The sequence below is a fragment of the Myotis yumanensis genome, unplaced genomic scaffold, assembly GCF_028538775.1.
Source record: "Myotis yumanensis isolate MYYU_CA2020_CCGP unplaced genomic scaffold, mMyoYum1.0.hap1 SCAF_8, whole genome shotgun sequence".
Classification (NCBI taxonomy): domain Eukaryota; kingdom Metazoa; phylum Chordata; class Mammalia; order Chiroptera; family Vespertilionidae; genus Myotis; species Myotis yumanensis.
This window is the reverse complement of record NW_027223759.1, coordinates 31157316-31174952: the sequence shown is the minus strand read 5'-3', so window position 1 is coordinate 31174952 and position 17637 is coordinate 31157316. Positions and strand designations below refer to the sequence as shown.

General features: G+C 44.7%; 1 protein-coding gene and 1 non-coding gene across 7 annotated transcripts in view; both read right to left on the bottom strand.

Annotated features, from left to right (window-relative positions):
* Positions 1 to 17637, bottom strand: part of DIS3L2 (DIS3 like 3'-5' exoribonuclease 2) — a 309482-nt gene that overhangs the window by 47257 nt on the left and 244588 nt on the right. The gene's annotated exons all lie outside the window — the stretch shown is intronic.
* On the bottom strand, positions 1062 to 1168 carry LOC139015846 (U6 spliceosomal RNA). The gene has a single exon (XR_011472503.1). It is a non-coding gene; the product is annotated as a U6 spliceosomal RNA (small nuclear RNA).

Below are 17637 nucleotides of genomic sequence, written 5' to 3'. Positions count from 1 at the left end.
GACGGAGCTCGTAACTCAAATTACTCGTATGTCAAATCAAAAAGTGAACGAGTGAGACACGTGATGCTGGGCTGATGTTGTGGCGTTCACTGTGACGTTCGCTGCGCCAGATAGCGGTGGGGTATCTGAAGCTGGCTCGTAACCCGAATTTTAGCTCGCAACTCAAAGCAAAAAATTGGCCGAGAGACGGCTCCTATCTCGAAAAACTCGTTAGTCGGGACACTCGTAAGTCAAGGCCCCACTGTAAAGGATTTCCACTGTAAAGGTGATGTAGGGCTCTGCAATAAGTAGTAGGAATAACAGGTTCCATACTCAACCAGACACGGTGCCGAGGACTTCATGTGTACAGGTACCACTACTTCTGTTTTAAAGATGAGGAACTGAGGCTCAGAGAGGGGAAGTAACTTGCCTACCCAAGATCAGGCAACACTTGGCAGACCCAGAAATGGAACCCAAATCCATGTAACATTTCCCATTGGGCAACACCTGCAATTTCTTATCCCACAAACAGGGGGCTCCAAAATTTACTTCTCTCATCTAGAATCCGATAGATGAAGGATAGCAAAGGGCGTTCAGCCTCCCTAGGCTCACTAGCAAAGGCACTATTGAAGAACAAGGTGGGGACTCTTTCTGTCCAGCGGGGAGGCTGGGCAGACCGACCTGCCCAGTTTCAGGTGGAGAAGCTGGACTGGAGGAAGTGAATGCTGGGTGGGCCTGCCTCCTTTAGTGTCCTGCCAGGTAAGCCCACTCAAGTGACAGCAAGTGAGAAAGAGAGAGATGGGTTGGTTATACTTTTCCAGTTCAATGAACTACCCTCTGGTTGACGTGCCTCTGTCACACAGGTAGTTAGTAATAAAACCAGAACCAGAGCCAAGGGCTTCACAGGGTATGCAAATGGCTAAGAGAAGAAATACCAGTCAGCTAGTAAAAATAATGGATGGCAGGAAGAAAAAAAAATTAAAGAAGCAATAACAACAAAAACTACAATTAATATAGGATCTATTATTATCCTACTGAAAAAATGGGTTGGGGTTCATAGAGCCAATTTCTTTTTCTTTTTTTAAAATATGGAGCGCTTCACGAATTTGTGCGTCATCCTTGCGCAGGGGCCATGCTAATCTTATCTGTATCATTCCAATTTTAGTATATGTGCTGCCGAAGAGAGCACCATAGAGCCAATTTCTATTACTGAAGTCATGGGCCCCTATCTATTGGTGCAATGTGTGTCTAGTCCAATGGGTTCTTAAACTGGACCGGAGGGCCAGAACAAAAGCATGGATGGAGTGTTTGTGTGAACTAATATAAATTCAAAGTAAACATCATTACATAAAAGGGTACGGTCTTTTTTTTTTTTTTTAGTTTTATTCATTTCAAACGGGCCGGATTCGGCCCGAGGGCCGTAGTTTGCCCACGGCTGGTCTAGTCCTATGTCATTTCATCTGTAAAATGAAAGCCTCAGAAGAGATGTTCCTTTGGTTCCATGTTACAATTCGGCAAGCAAGCCCTTGTTGAGCACAGTTCTGAATAAGGACTGTTTCTATCCTAGTTCTGCCACTTCTAGCGATGTGACTTTTGACAAGTTACTTAACCCTAGTCAGTTTCCTCATCTGTAAAAATGGGTATAAGGTTTAGGACTGAATAAGGTAACACATGAAAGCACTTGGCAAGAGGCAGGTGCTCCATACATTCTAGCTGTTTGTTATTATTAATAATAAGCCAAGGAAGTCTGCTGTGTCTCTTTATAGAAAACCAGGCTCTTAACAGTCACAGACGATTAAGGAAATGACCACTCCAGCCCTTCAATGACCCCAGGTTATTCTTTCCTTTGTTCCACCGTGGAAACAAGTGGGGACTTTTAAAAGGCCCTTCCAACAGGCATCTCCATGGGCACACCCTCATGAGAATAAGCAGCCACTCCCCATGCCAATGTCACCAGGGGGCCGAGAATTCTGAAAGTGGGAAAAAATGGCCCCGGCTCTCAGTTTAGCACCAATGCCTCCAGAGGACAGCCAGGGTTTGTGCGGAGGCCCCAGCAGCACACTGAGCACAGAGTGGGACAGTGCCAAAGAGAGGCAAGGGTCAGATGTGTGATTGAATTAGGTGCTGCATGGATACCCCACAAAGCTCAGCATCACTCAAAGGCTGCATGTGTGAAGGATGACAATGGCCCGCACTGCCCACGATGTCACCTTTACCATGACTTGCTACAGAAATCTGAAGAAATCTCCCCCCAAATCACATATGCAAAGAGTCCATTACATAGTCGAGAGAGCACTTTGAGTAGCTGGGAACCCAGCACAAATGGCTGACTATATCTTAAGCAATATGCCCAAGGCCCATTGAAAACGGACAAAAATGGGTATTCAGGATCCTTCGTGATTTATTAAAAGTGGCATTGTCTGTGCCTTTGCATGGCACCAGCAGGGGTGGGATTGAGGGCACTTCTCCTGACGGTGGGGTCACCCCATGTGTCTCCTGTTCCCTTGGACTTTTCAACTCCCGTGGCCCACATTCACTCACTCACTCTTTCTCCTTTGAAGTTAATGAATACCGCCTCATCTATCACTGACATGTTGGGTTTCAAAAGGACTGGGAGTAAATTCACTCCTTTTATTTTATTTTTTTTTAACCAGTGAGAGGGCTCAGCTGGGAAGAGGGAAGGAGGGAAGGTGGAGGGCAGCAGCAGGACCGAGCTAATGGTGCTGCTTTCCTCAGCTCCATGCAGCCCCAAGTGCTCCTCTGGCGTCCTCGCTCGCAGTGGGGGGACAGAGATGTGCCACGTGCTGTTCCTCAGTCCCTGTGTGTGCTCACCACAGCCTCTTGCACTGGTCTTTATATTGTTTCTAGTCCTACTCACTGTACTTTGGAAGGTACGCATGTTCCTAGTGCTTCCAGAAATGCTCACTTAACTGGAACAGAAGAGAAACCTATGGCACACCAGACTTCCATGGCCACCTGCCTCGTGGGTTCTTTAAGCAAATGACCCCAATGTACCTCAAGCCCACAGGGTCCCCACCTCGTGCCTGCTCTTCCTCCCAGGGTGTGGGGAGACTCTCCTGGGTGACACCATAACCAGCCAGCTGCCCAGTCAGAGAAACCCAAGAGTATCCAAATGCCCCATCTCCACTTCCTGGATTCTGATTCCACTTCCTCAGTACCTCTCGTCTGGGCTTTCCTGTCAGCTGTATGATCTCAAGGCAGGGCTGTCCTGGATTATTGCTACAGCTACCCAACTCGCTTCCTTGATGCTCACCTTGACCCCTTTCAATTCTTTCTCTCGAGTTTCCAGAGAGAACTTTCGAAAACACAAGTCCATCCCATCACTCCCATATGTAAAATCCTTCCATGGTAGCAAGTTGAATTAAAAACACTTATATTTCAGTGCAAAGCAAACAAGATCCCTGGTTACTTACATCTCTAATGACATTTCCCAGCCACCCCATAAGCCCTTCCTGACACAGCCACACCAACAGCCTACACATTCCAGACATACCAAACCTCTGCACTGTCCTGCCTGGAACATCCTTGGAAAAGCCATTCCCAACCTGCTCTCAACTGCTCTCTTTTACTAAGACAGGAATCTCCTCTGGCTCTTCGGATCCAGCAAGGATCACAATCAGGACAAGGCATTTCTGGGAGATGCGGTGGCTAATCTGTTGTGCAATGACGGACACAAGCCGACAATCAATGTTGTTTTCTGAGTGTTTTTGCTGCAGAGCCTTTTCCCATGGATGAAAGATGGCAGGCCTCTACTTTGCTTGGCTGAGGTTGGTCCTTTCACAGATTTCTATCAAACGTTAGCTGCACGTCCTTCCCAGGCAAGCAATCCTTGGCCTCGCATCCACATCAGGCTCTCTTCCCACCTCATCATACTCCAGCTGTTCTGAGGAAAACCTGATTTCAATGGCAGTCATAACTAGCAAGCTGCCTTGTTGACTATAATTTTTAAAAGCCTCTCGGTTATAAGATTAAAGTGTGATTGAGTGAGTCACCGACATGGGTGTTTGCATGTAATCGGCAAAGCCCTGTGCTTGGCACCACTCACTGTCCTGATTTTGTGCAGCAGTCAGAGGAATTATCTAGAAAGTTTAGAGGGTTTTCTCTTATCATCAGCACCTTCTTTGGGAAGATATAATCTTCACTTTTATGCCAAGTCTTAAGCCAGGAAAGCCTCATATGTGTTTAAAAGCCACTCCTGGGGCAGCTTCTGACGCTGATACCTGCTCTTCAGATGGTTCCTGGGGGGCACCATGCCTGGAAAGGCTCCCAGGACAAACTCCATCCCAAACCTTCTCAGGTAGGTCTGTTACTGGAATTGTTTTCCAAAAGAAAGTTCTGGGCCCAAGAAAATAGTGTTTGAAAAAGAAGGGGAACCTAAATATAAATCCTAAAACTATGAAACTTCTGGAAGAAAACAGAGTAGAAAATCTTTGTGACCTTGGGTTAGTCTAAGCTTTCTTAAGCAAAAGCACAATAAAAAAAATTTTTTTATAAACTAAACTTCATCGATTTTTAAAATTTTACTCTTCAAAAGAGGATAAAAAGACAAGCCAGAGAGGGAGAGAGAATGAAGAACCAAGACAAAGACGAAAAGAAAATATTTGCAAATCACGTATCTGAGAGGATTTGTAACCAAAATATAAAAAGAACTTTCAAAACTTACTAATGAGAAATGAAACAATCCAATTAAAAAATGGGCAAAGATCTGACAGACACTTCATCAAAAAAGATATGCAGACCGCAAATATGCACATGAAAAGATCAACATTTTTAGCCACTAGGGAAATGCAAATGAAAACCACAATGAAATAACACTACACCTGTTAGCATGGCTCAAAAACAAAACAAACAAACAAGAAACTGACAATACCAAGTGTTGGTGAGCATATAAAGAAACCAGAACTCTCTCACATTGCTGGTGAGTGGTAGAGCCACTTTGGAAAACAGTTTGGCAGTCTTTCATAAAGTTAAAGATACACTTAGCATATGACCCAGCAATTTCCCCTCTAGGTATTTACCCAAGTGAAACGAAAACTTAATGGTTACACAAAAGCTTGTAGGCAAATGTTTATAGCATCATTATTTATAATCACCGAAAACTGGAAACAACCCAAGTATCCTTCAGCTGGTAAATGGATAAACAAATTGGTACATCTGTACCATGGAATATTACTGTGCAGTAAAAGGGAACAAACACATACACACAACCACAAGGATGAACCTCTGAGGCATGATGCTAAGTGAAAGAAGTTAGATTCCAAAGGCTGCCAACTGAACGAGTCCACTTGTGCATCATTCTGCAAAAGGCACCACACAGGCATAGAAACCAGACTAGCAGTCACCAGGGGCTGAAGCTAGAGGAGAGGGGCTGACTACTAAGGAGTATGCAAGAATTTTCTGGTACAACACAACTGTCTTATATTTTTATTGTGGCATGTGTAACCTGCAGACCAGTACACTAAAAAGAGTGAATTTTACTGTGTATAAACTATACCTTACTAGGAAAAAAATGTAATTCTGGCTAAAAATGCGGCCAGTGGGGCTAATATTTAAGATGTAGGAGATGATGGTGTATAAAATCTGCCTTTTCATAGGGGACTGAAGAGTTGATTGAGCCCACAAACAAATGAAAGTCAAAACACTAATAAAACACTATTTCCAACCTATCATACTAACAAAGAATAAAAAACCCCACAAACTCTCAATTCGGTGAGAGGCAGTGACAATGTACTATTGTTCCCTGCTGGGGAAAGCCTAAAACAATCTAGCCTTTCTGGAAAATTATCTAACAGTTTGTACCAAAAGCTCTTTAGGATACATAGAAAAATGTTATTGTTAGGTGATGGGTGACTGATCAATGGCTCTTCTGGCTTACTTATTAATTTCTAAGTTCTTATAAAGTAAACATGTATTAATTTTATGATGAAATAATGGAAGTTAATAAAAAAGAGAAACATATCACAGAAAAAAATCAATTCCCTTCAATCCAATAATTCTTAGAATGTACTCCTAAGGAGATAATCCAATTTTATTTTATTTATTTATTTTAATGGAATGTCTGTTTAATCTGAAATTTTATTTATAGGAAATTATATCATAGGTCACACAATTTTGAAAACCAGTCTACATGTACTTAATTGAACATTTCAAGTTTAATTACTAATCCTTCAAACATTAAAACATAATTATGTTAATATATGACAGCTAGGATTGATGGCTAAAACATAGCAGGTATTTATTATAAGAATAATACAAGGTAACCAGCACGATCAACCAAATATAAAATTATGTACTAAAATAGTGCTAAAATAAGGAGAAAAATAATTTTATTTTTTTAAATATTTTTTTTTATTGATTAAGATATTACATATGTGTCCTTATACCCACGTTACCCCCCTCCCCCCCTCCCCCCCCCCCCCCCCCGCTCATGCCCTCACCCCCCCATTGTCCGTGTCCATTGGTTAGACCTATATGCTTGCATGTAAGTCCTTTGGTTGATCTTTCCCCCTCACCCCCACCCTCCCCTACCTTCCCTCCAAGGCCCGACAGTCCAATCAATGCCTCTCCGTCTCTGGATCAGTCCTTGTTCATCAGTTTATGTTGTTCATTATATTCCACAAATGAGTGAGATCATGTGGTATTTATCCTTCTCTGACTGGCTTATTTCACTTAGCATAATGCTCTCTAGTTCCATCCATGCTGTGGCAAATGATAAGAGTTCCTTTTTCTTCTTCCTCTTCTTAAAGAATACCTTTCAGCATTTCATATAATGCTGGTTTGGTGGTGATGAACTCCTTTAGCTTTTTCTTACCTGTGAAGCTCTTTATCTGACCTTCAATTCTGAGTGATAGCTTTGCTGGATAAAGTAATCTTGGTTGTAGGTTCTTGCTATTCATCACTTTGAATATTTCTTGCCACTCTCTTCCGGCCTGCATGGTTTCTGTTGAGAAATCAGCTGACAGTCGTATGGGTACTCCCTTGTAGGTAACTGACTTTTTTTCTCTTGCTGCTTTTAAGATTCTCTCTTTGTCTTTTGCTCTTGGCATTTTTTTTTTTAAATCTTTATTGTTCAGATTATTACATTTGTTCCTCTTTTTTCCCCCCATAACTCCCCTCCTTCCAGCTCCCACCCCACCCTCCACCCTCACTCCCCACCCACTGAGTTCATCCATAGGTGCATGATTTTTGTCCAGTCACTTCCCGCATCTCCCACACCCCTTTTCCCCCAAGAATAGTCAGTCCATTCCCTTTCTATGTCCCTGATTCATTATAGTCACCAGTTCATTCTGTACATCAGGTTATTTATTCACTTGATTCTTAGATTCATTTGTTGATAGATGCATATTTGTTGTTCATAATTTGTATCTTTACCTTTTTCTTCTTCTTCCTCTTCTTAAAGGATACCTTTCAGCATTTCATATAATACTGGTTTGGCGGTGATGAACTCTTTTAGCTTTTCCTTATCTGTGAAGCTCTTTATCTGACCTTCAATTCTGAATGATAGCTTTGCTGGATAAAGTAATCTTGGTTGTAGGTTCTTGGTATTCAGCACTTTGAATATTTCTTGCCATTCCCTTCTGGCCTGCAAAGTTTCTGTTGAGAAATCAGCTGACAGTCGTATGGGTATTCCCTTGTAGGTAATTGAGCCTCTTTCTCTTGCTGCTTTTAAGATTTTCTCTTTGTCTTTTGCTCTTGGCATTTTAATGATGATGTGTCTTGGTGTGGTCCTCTTTGGATTCCTTTTGTTTGGGGTTCTCTGCGCTTCTTGGACCTGTAAGTCCATTTCTTTCTCCAGGTGGGGGAAGTTTTCTGCCATTATTTCTTGAAATAGGTTTTCAATATCTTGCTGTCTCTCATCTTCTGGCACTCCAATGACTCTGATATTAGTCCGCTTAAAGCTGTCCCAGAGGCTCCTTACACTATCTTCACACTTTCAGATTCTTTTTTCATTTTGCTTTTCCAATTGGGTGTTTTTTGTCGAATCTTTGGTTTGATTCTTGTGCTCCTCTGGTCTGCTATTGGGTATAATATTCTTTATTTCAGTCCGTGTATGCTTACTTTCTAATTTCTTTATCGTAGCATCGAGGGTCTCATTAGTTTTCGTGAGGCTCTGCACAAATTTATGGCAAGCCCTCAAAATTGCGATTCTTAGCTCCATATCCTCCATTTCTGTCATGTTTTTTTGTCTCCGCATCTTTTATGCTTTCTTGGTGCACCCCCTTGTGGTCTCTGTGCGCAGTCTTGTTCTAGCCAAGCCTTAATTGTTGTAGTTAACACTAGAGGGATTTGACCACCAGGCCGACTGGCTGTGGAAATCAGCTGTGGGAAAACTTCAGTCCTCAGGGGAGGCGCTAGTCCAGCCCTTGCCTGAGGCGATCGGCAAATGGCTGTGCGCAGGGTTTGGGCGGGGCGGGCTCAACAGGGCGGGGGGAGGGAGCAGCTATGGCCGCTCTCAGTCCATCCCCAGGGGCTCTGCCTCTCTGTCCCAGCAATCGCTGCAAACCTCGGAGGGGCCGTAGCCAGACAGTCCCGCTTCTTCCGTTTGAGTCTGGGTCCCTAGAGACTCGCCCGGATCTGTAGCCCAGAGTCTGAGACTCGCTCCTGATTGAAAATGACAATCGCGCCCTCAGCCGCCAGCCCGCTTTGCGCGCGCACCCTCACCACCGCACCGCCGTACCTTTAAATTTTCCACACTGCGCCTCCGCTGAGCGTCGGAATGCTGTTGTTTTTGCTTCTAGTTGAAGAGTCTCTCCTCAGCCAGCCTTCCTGTGGTTCTGGTTGATGTCCGCTCCGACTTTTAGTTGTATTTTTGAAGTGGTTGTCCACGGCGGCAGTCTCCGGTGTTTACCTATGCCGCCATCTTCGATTCGGATCTGCTCTTGGCATTTTAATGATGATGTGTCTTGGTGTGGTCCTCTTTGGATTCCTTTTGTTTGGGGTTCTCTGCGCTTCCTGGACTTGGAAGTCTATTTCTTTCACCAGGTAGGGGAAGTTTTCTGTCATTATTTCTTCAAATAGGTTTTCAATATCTTGCCCTCTCTCTTCTTCTGGTACCCCTATAATTCTGATGTTGGTACGCTTGAAGTTGTCCCAGAGGCTCCTTACACTATCTTCGTATTTTTGGATTCTTTTTTCATTTTGCTTTTCTAGTTGGGTGTTTTTTGCTTCTTCATATTTCAAATCTTTGACTTGATTCTTGTGCTCCTCTGGTCTGCTGTTGGGAGTCTGTATAATATTCTTTATTTCAGTCAGTGTATGCTTAATTTCTACTTGGTCCTTTATCACAACATCGAGGGTCTCACTAGATTTCTTGAGGATCTCACTACATTTATCGGCGGTTTCCATAAAATTCTTGAAAAATCTTAGAAACGTGGCTTTGAACTCTATATCCAGTCGTTTGCTGTCCTCCATTTCTGTCATTTGTGACCTGTTGCTTTGTCTTCGCATTTTGTCTGCTTCCCTGTGTTGGTAGAGTGGTTTTGTGTGCTAGGTATCCTACAGGGCCCAGTGGCTCAGCCTCCCCAGTTACCTAGGTGGACACTCTTGGTGCACCCCCTTGTGGGCTTTGTGCACAGTCTTGTTGTAGTTATGCCTTGATTGTTTTAGGTGTCACTGGGAGGAATTGACCTCCAGGCCAATTGGCAGTGAGAATCAGCTGTGTCTGCAGTGGGAGAACTTCTGTGCTGAGGACACCCTTCTGGGGCAAGACTTGCTTCAGTGGGGCTTTGGTGCTCACTGAGTCTGCCCCCTGAGTGTGTTCCTTATGAATCTGAGGAGTTGTAATCTGGATGGTCCCACTCTGACCACTGGGTACACTGGCTCTTGGATCTAAGGAGGTGCTAATTAAGCTTCTTCCTGAGGTTACCCAGCAGGAGCTACGAAGAGATATGCATATTTCCCTTCCTTTTTTTGGGGTTTGGGGGTGCCCAGATGAGGCCCAGCTGTGAAGCAATGCAAGCTGCTGTGGGGCCTTGGGCCTTCTCTTGGAAGTTCTGGGTCTGTCTGGCCCAGCTGCAATTTGTTAGGTAATTTTCAGGTTGCAAAGGACCCGGGCATTCATATGCAAAAGCCTTTGCAGCAGCCTGGATGGGGCGGGGTCTTGGAATCAACAGGGCGGAGCAAGCAGCTATGGCTGATTCTCAGCCCTGCCCTAAGGGGCCGAGTGTCTCAGTGACCCGGTAATTGCTGCCAGCACCTCTGAGGGAAAGCCGTCCTCAAGTTCCGAGTTCTGCCTGCTGCCAGATCGTCCAGTTTCTCCCCATATGAGCCCTGGGGCCCCAGAGATTTCCCGGAACCGGAGTTCAGAGCAGTCGGGAGCTTGTGACTCCCTCCCGATTCAAAAAGACAGCCGCGTCCTCCGGTGCCTGCCCCTTTCCCGCGCGCTGGAGCCTCCGTACCTCTGCACTTTACTTTCGTAGCTCCTCTAAGTCTGTGTGCTCTTCTCTTTCCTTCTAGTTGTAGAATTTCCACTCAGCCAGCCTTCCTGTGGTTCTGGACGATGACCGTTCTGTCTTTTAGTTGTATTTTTGAAGTTGTTGTCGGAGGCAGCAATTTCCGGTGTTTACCTATGCTGCCATCTTGGTTTCTCCCCGATAATCCAATTTTATGCATAAGAATATTAATTGCCATGTTATTTATAATATAAAAACTAAAATCGACCTATGACAACAATATTAGGGAAGAGTTATATAAAGCATGGCATATTTATACAAATGGAGTATCTTGCAGTTCCTCTTTGAGGAACTTGAAGTATGATGTGCAGAACTCCCTCTCCTTCCCTCCCTTGCTCACAAATCTTGCGTGATGTCCCCTGTGAATGAACCCAATGCCAACTCCTGATGCTCTACGGCACAGCCCAGTGTGAGCTCTGGCTGCCACGCCTCCCTGGACACACCCAACAACCTGGCCCACTCCCTATGGAGCAGGGGAGGACCCTTCCTTGCCTTGCACCTACATGTCAAATATTCCCCCTCCATCTAGAGACCATCTGAAATATCACAAACAAGGATAATTTTTTCTTCTGGTGGCCACCACCCCTGTACTATAGCTCTTGCTGGGTTCTTCTCTGATAGAGGTGGCACTTCTGTGAGGACAAAAATGGGGCCTTTCTCACCATCTGAACATTCAGCTAACTTCTGCAGGGTGCTATGTGTCAGGCATTGTCCTAAGTATTGTTATGGGTACAACTCATGACCTAACAACAAACCTATGACATAGGTGAGGTGAAATCTCAATGTTACCTCAGAACACGGTATCTCATTTTACTCATTATTATCTTAGGAAACTGAGGCATGGGATAGTTTAAGTTGCACAGCAAAGTGAAAAGGATCTGAATGCCGGTGGTCTGAGGCAGGGACTGTGCTCCTGAGCTCTCCGCTCTGTAACCAGTCACTGACTTGAAGCTGGTGGCCACAGGAGCGTTGGCGCTGGGCCTGGGGCAGTCTGGAGCAGAAGCATGTGCCAAGGAGGAGTTCAGAGCTAGGCTTCTGGGCACACAGGACAGATCTCCACAGGGACCAAGAAGTCCTCAGCAACAAGGAGTCAGGAATCCAGGTCAGAAAGCTGGACAGCCAGGCAGGCGGAGGAAAGGGCGAAAGCTCAGGCAGCGCTCTGCTCCTCCTCCACTTATTCATAAGTGTGTTCTGCAGGCCAACCAGGAAGGCAGGCAAACCTGCGGGCTTGACTGGCTGGAAGCTTGCAGGAAGGGCTAAGTCTCAGTACTTGGCTGGGGTAGAGGGCAGGAGAATGAAGGGGAGAACTCCTTATTATTTACAGAAGGAAACTGATTGTAGCAAATCAGTTTCAACCTGTTTGATGGCCAAGCCTAAGTTTTCAGAGCTCAGGAAAAGCTACCTGGTCAAGTGCTCTTCAAACCCAGTAGACCGCGAAACATTAGCAAATGTTCTTATTTAGGAGACTGCCAATTTAATGCTGACAAGCTGGTAAGAGACCTGCTGGGACTCCCTCCTGGGTGTTGCCCTTTGGGTCTGCACTCATTCCTTCCACAAGACAGATTTCCTTGACCCTGGTAGGTCACAATTCAAGGGGTGCTTAAATAATTTCTAATTTATTTTCAGAATTTCTAGCATTTTTATACAGCAAATTGCTAATTTCTATTTTGTAGAGATTTTTAAATCAAAATGACCTTATTCCTAATCAAAATTTGAAGGTGACTCCTTTCTACCATAGCTAGCATCATGTAAACCACCAAAGCAGCCACTTCCACACAGCCCAAACTCAGCATGTCCAGGCCTCGATGTGTCTGTTTCCTCCATGAGGCATTAAGCCACGCTGAGAATGGGACCGGGATCCAATTTTCTCTTTTGTCCCCAACACCTAGCATACTACTTTGTGCTAGTAGGAAGTCAAAAAACATGTGGGGTCCTAAAAAGGTAGGCAAAAGGGATATTTGGAAGTTACAAAATAATTTTTTAAAAAAAATATATTTTATTGATTTTTTACAGAGAGGAAGGGAGAAGGATAGAGAGTTAGAAACATCAATCAGCTGCCTCCTGCACACTCCCCACTGGGTATGTGCCCGCAACTAAGGTACATGCCCTTGACCGGAATCGAACCTGGGACCTTTCAGTCCCCAGGCCGACGCTCTATCCACTGAGCCAAACCGGCCAGGGCTACAAAATAATTTTAAGGTGCTTCCAATTTCCTTAAAAAATGCCTGTCATATGTCATTTAAAATGGTGTTATAAAACAAAACAAACTTGTTATGACACTACGATTCTTTAAAAATATGGACATTTCTTTTTGTTATTCTCACTGAGGATATTTTCCATTGATTTTTAGCAAGATTAAAAGGGAGGGGTAGAGACAGAGAAAGAGAAACATCGATGTGACAGAAATACATCTATTGGTTGGCTCCCGCATGCTCCCCAACCGGGGCTAGGGATTGAGCCTGCAACTGAGGCACGTGCCTTTGACCAGGATTGAACCTGAGACCCTTCAGTCCACAGGCCAATACTCTATCCACCGAGCCAAACTGGCTAGGGCTAAAAATGTGGAAATTTCTTGAGAAATAACAGGACCATATCTCCAAGCTCTAGACTGGAGATGGGCAGTGTGTCCTCAAGCACCCCCTGACCTCAGGTGACCTGGAGTGCTGGGAACAGCTTTTAGCATGCCTCTGGTGTGCCAGTGCATAAATTTATGGGTGAGAAAGAAGTGACAGAGAGGTATCTGCCTTTTACACAGCTGATGATCCAGAATGCAGGCGGAAGGAAGCAGAAAGGGAATAAAGAGCAAAACTACAAAATGAAGCGAATGCAAACCTACCAAGTGCTCCACCCAGCACCTGGGAAGAAGAGTGGGAGGCAGCCTCTGTGGAGGAAGGAGGTTTGTGGAACCGGGGGCAGCAAGTGGAGGCCAGGGCCACGTGAGGCAGGGAAGGACGAGGGAGGAAGGTATAGATGTGGCTGGGAAACAGGGAGTACCAAACACAGGGCACATCACAGAGGGCCTCCAAAGCCAGGAGGTGTTTGGATCTGATGGAATGAGTCAGTAGTTTTCAAAGGCTGGTTGGAGATCAACAAAAAGAGAAAAAGGTTTTCTGAAAAGCTCAATCAGTGTAAAAGACAACCCCATATTATGAAATTCTATATTTCCTTCATTTTGGTGCTAAAATGTTTTCATTTGTAAAATTGTGGAGATAAGAGATGGTAACTGACTTTTTAGGAAAATGTCCTTGTTCAGCAAAATTAAAACCTAGCCATTGTATCTTGTCCCAGAATATTTATGGAAATCTTACTGGTCCATGAAGTTGTTGCGGGAGACTGTAGGTTCTTGAGTGAAGGTGAAAGCACATTTGGGGAATCTCTGGCAGCAGGGTTTAGGACAGACCAGGAGCAGAGCCCCAGTTCACTGAACCATAAAATTCGAACTCAACTGGGCCTGCCCCAAGAAGCAGTCGTGGTGGAAATCTAAGGGTCAGCTGCAAGGATGCCTTTCCCAGTGCAGGTTTTACTAACGTCAAAGGATTCCACGTCTCTTACGTAGCTGTTTGGCTCACATTTGAGTGACGTGGGTGTGACATGGGGTAGGGAGGGGACATGCAGGGTGTCCCGTGAATAGAAAGGGAGAGTCCAAGCGCTTCCTAATCCTAAGTACAATTGCCAGAAAGACAGGCCTGGAGGAGCCAAATCTACATCTTGAAGAGGGAATGGGGCACTTGCCGCTGCCCTGCTCGACCCCCAGAAGTGTCTTATACATCCTCTTGTCAGTGTGAGAGCCCTCTGTCTCACTTCACTGCCCTCTGGAAATGCAGCAGTGAGTCATCCGGCACACTCTCAACTCCAACTGTGATGTGAGTTATCTTCTCAGACAGTCCCGCGACAACTAACACAGAACCTATCTTGTGGAAATCATTCCCATTAGAAGCAACACCAGGCTCTGATCAAATTCTAAGAGGGACTATTAGACCAGGGATCCCACTGGGGTAGACAAATAATTTTTATGTTGTCATGGGGGTGGGGATAGCAGCTCAGATGAGCTCACCCCAGAGGGAATCTTTTTGAGAGGCATGTGGGGGAATTTGGTGCCTCCCCCACCTTTCTGTGCTGGCAAGGTCTCTGACAAGCCTGAGCTTCTCCATTCCCAGGGAGGCACCTGGGGTCTCAGTGCCTTCTTCCAGAGAGCGTCCTCTGCCAGGCTCGCTGAGGGGCACAGCTTGGTCTGAGGATATCAAGGTGAACACAGACTGCTCAGGACCCCTCAGAAGCACTGCCAGCCCCCTGGGGTGCTGAAGCTTCCTGGCTCCTCGCACCTGTCCAGGCAGCTCCACCTTGAGAAAGTCCTCATTACACCTTGTTCTAAACCCTGTATGCCCTGGCAAGCAATCAAACACCCAACCCTTTTATTCAAACGGGGAGGAAGCCTCTCTGATTCATAATGTGCATTTAATTCTCTTACATAAACACACCTCTCTCCTCTAGCCATTGTACCTTTCTCAGGTCACATCCATCACACTTCTTTAAAAAGACCAATATATACAAGAGATGCTTACAGACCTTGAAATGCCTGGTTAAAAATGAGCACTGTGTGGGAGCTGGAGATACAAAGATGAAAAGACGCTGTCCTTACCCTGAAGGAACTCAGTCTAGAGGAGACAGGGAAGTAAATGGAAAATAACAAGGCAATGTGACAATGTGATCAAAAAGGGTGACAGTTGTAGCCCGGCTGCTGTGGCTCAAGGTTGAGTATCGATCCATGAACCAGGAGGTTCACTACCCAGTGAGGGGTGTGCAGGAGGCAGCCGATCGATGATTCTCTCTCATTATTGATATTTCTATCTCTCTCCCTTTCCCTTTCCTCCCTCTAAAATCAGTAGAAAAAAATTTTTTAAAGAGGGGTAACAGGTATAAATAAAGAGCTAGGGAGCCCCAAGTGGGAGGGAATGGATGGGGGGCGGCAATGCAAACCTCTCTGCAGCAGGATGTGGAGTACACAGAGTTCTTCTCAAATTCACTGTGAAATTTTAGGACAGAAAGTCTGTCTTCCACTGCCTAAGGCTCCTTCATAGAACTATGAGCAGAATTTGTAACACAATAGGAACTCAAGAAATATCTGTCTAGTGAGGGTTGGAGATCGTGTCTGAGTCTGTATTTTTAATAACTTCCAGAATAATACTACCCGTAGCCCTTCTAATTTTTTAAAATTATGAGTGAATGACTCTGTGATGTGCCTAAAGGAAGAGTGAGTACATGAAGAGTTTAGGTTTATAATAACAAGCTGCTCAGCAGAGTTACTCTGAAATTTAATGATATATGTTAGTTTTTATGCATATGTTAACAAGCCACAAATAGTGATCAGCTCACACAGTAGCTGTAATTAGTGGTACTTAACATACAACTAGGTCAAGTTTTCAAGTCTGTCTTGTTCATGCCGTGGGATACATACATATGGCTTGTTTTCCCTGACTCCACATGAAATTAAAGTATGACAACTGAATCAAACTCTCTCTTCCCCTCACAGGAGAGATCTATGCCTCTGACTGGGAATCCTCCGTGGAGCCGGAGGCTGCAGTGTGTCCCCTCTCCAGCCGCTCCGCTCTCCTCCAGAGGCCATCCTCAAACACCTGGGGACTGAGGAGCTCAAAAGAGCCCAGTCTTGGCTATAGAGTTATTTATAAATAAAATGGATAAATCTAAACAAAAATTTTGCTAATATGATTATTATGAAACTGGTAACTGGGAAAAATATGACAGGGTGATAAATATTCGTTAAGCCTCACTGATTCTAGAACTATCTCCACAGCTGAAGTAAGGCACAGTCAACATTTAAACAGAAGTCCTGAATTTCTAGAAGTCTTCTTATACTGTTTATCACCACCTTAAAAAGAGTGGCACCATTCTTACAGTGGCACAGGTTACATGAGCAATTTTATCCTCCTCAGTCTTAAGTCAATTAGATTTCCTTATGATTATTCATGTGCAGCCAACCCAAACAATGCCTGAGAGCTGTTACAGACAGGAAGAAGTTAGGGCAACAAAATAGGCTAGTGAAATTACAAATGTTCTCCGAGGATCTAAAAATACAAGAGTTCTCAGCACCATTCCAAATACAGTGGGTTTCTGTACTAATTCTAATGAGAGTGGGAAGAACTGTAGTTTGGGGCGGGAGATCTCTCTCCAGTCTCAATGTTAGCAAGAGCTAGCGAGATGCTTTCAATCACTTCTCTCAGACATTTAAAATATTAGGACCCTTAGGAGTTTTATGCATGTTTTATTTATAATGGCTAATGGAAATAGGAACACATAGGACAAAGATGAAGGAATAATGTAAGACCTCAGTCACTGGGACACTTCAGACCTAGACATGTGGAGAGAGAGAGAGGGGAGAGGGGAGTGGGGAGAGGGGAGAGGGGAGAGGGGAGAGGAATGAACAGATACAAACACCCCCATGTAGGCAAAGAACGCTTGCCAACATTTCTCCCCTCCTGCCCTTATTCACAGGTTACTGAAAGGGGAATACACTGGTATGACATTTCTAGAAGGGTATGTGACAATATTTCAAGATTTTTAAATATGTCTTTATCTCTGACCCTATCATCACTGTTCCAAGAATGTCCTAAGGACATAACCAGAGATTAGGGTAAAGTTTCATAAGTCTAGTTGGTCAAGGCTCACCGATTTTCCTTCCTCCCTTAGATCTGTAAATTTCTCTCCCCTACAGTCTCTATGTCAGGCCCTCGTTGTTTCTCTCTTAGAATATAAGAATCCTTTATTTTGTTCTCCTTCAGTCTACTCTTCATACTATAGCCAGTGAACTTTCTAAAACACAATTCTGATCACGTCACCTCCATATTTAAAATAATTCCATGGCTCCCCTAGATGGTTCCCTCAGATTTCAAGGCCCAGCCTCTGCCTTCTTCCCTAGCTGTTCCCTCTCTTCGCTATATACCTCATGACCTGGAGCAATTGGCCATTGCCCGAATGTGCCACCTGTTGCTCCTCCCATGCCTGTACCAGTAGTTTATTCAAATGCACTCCCCAGCCCCCCAGTGCCTCCAGAGCCTAGTGAGTCTCTCAAGTCTTTTTAAAGCCCTCATGGGCACACTGCCCTGCTGGGAAACCTTCTGATGTCTGAAACCGGGCCGGTCCACTCTGGTACAGTCTCACAGCACTCTGT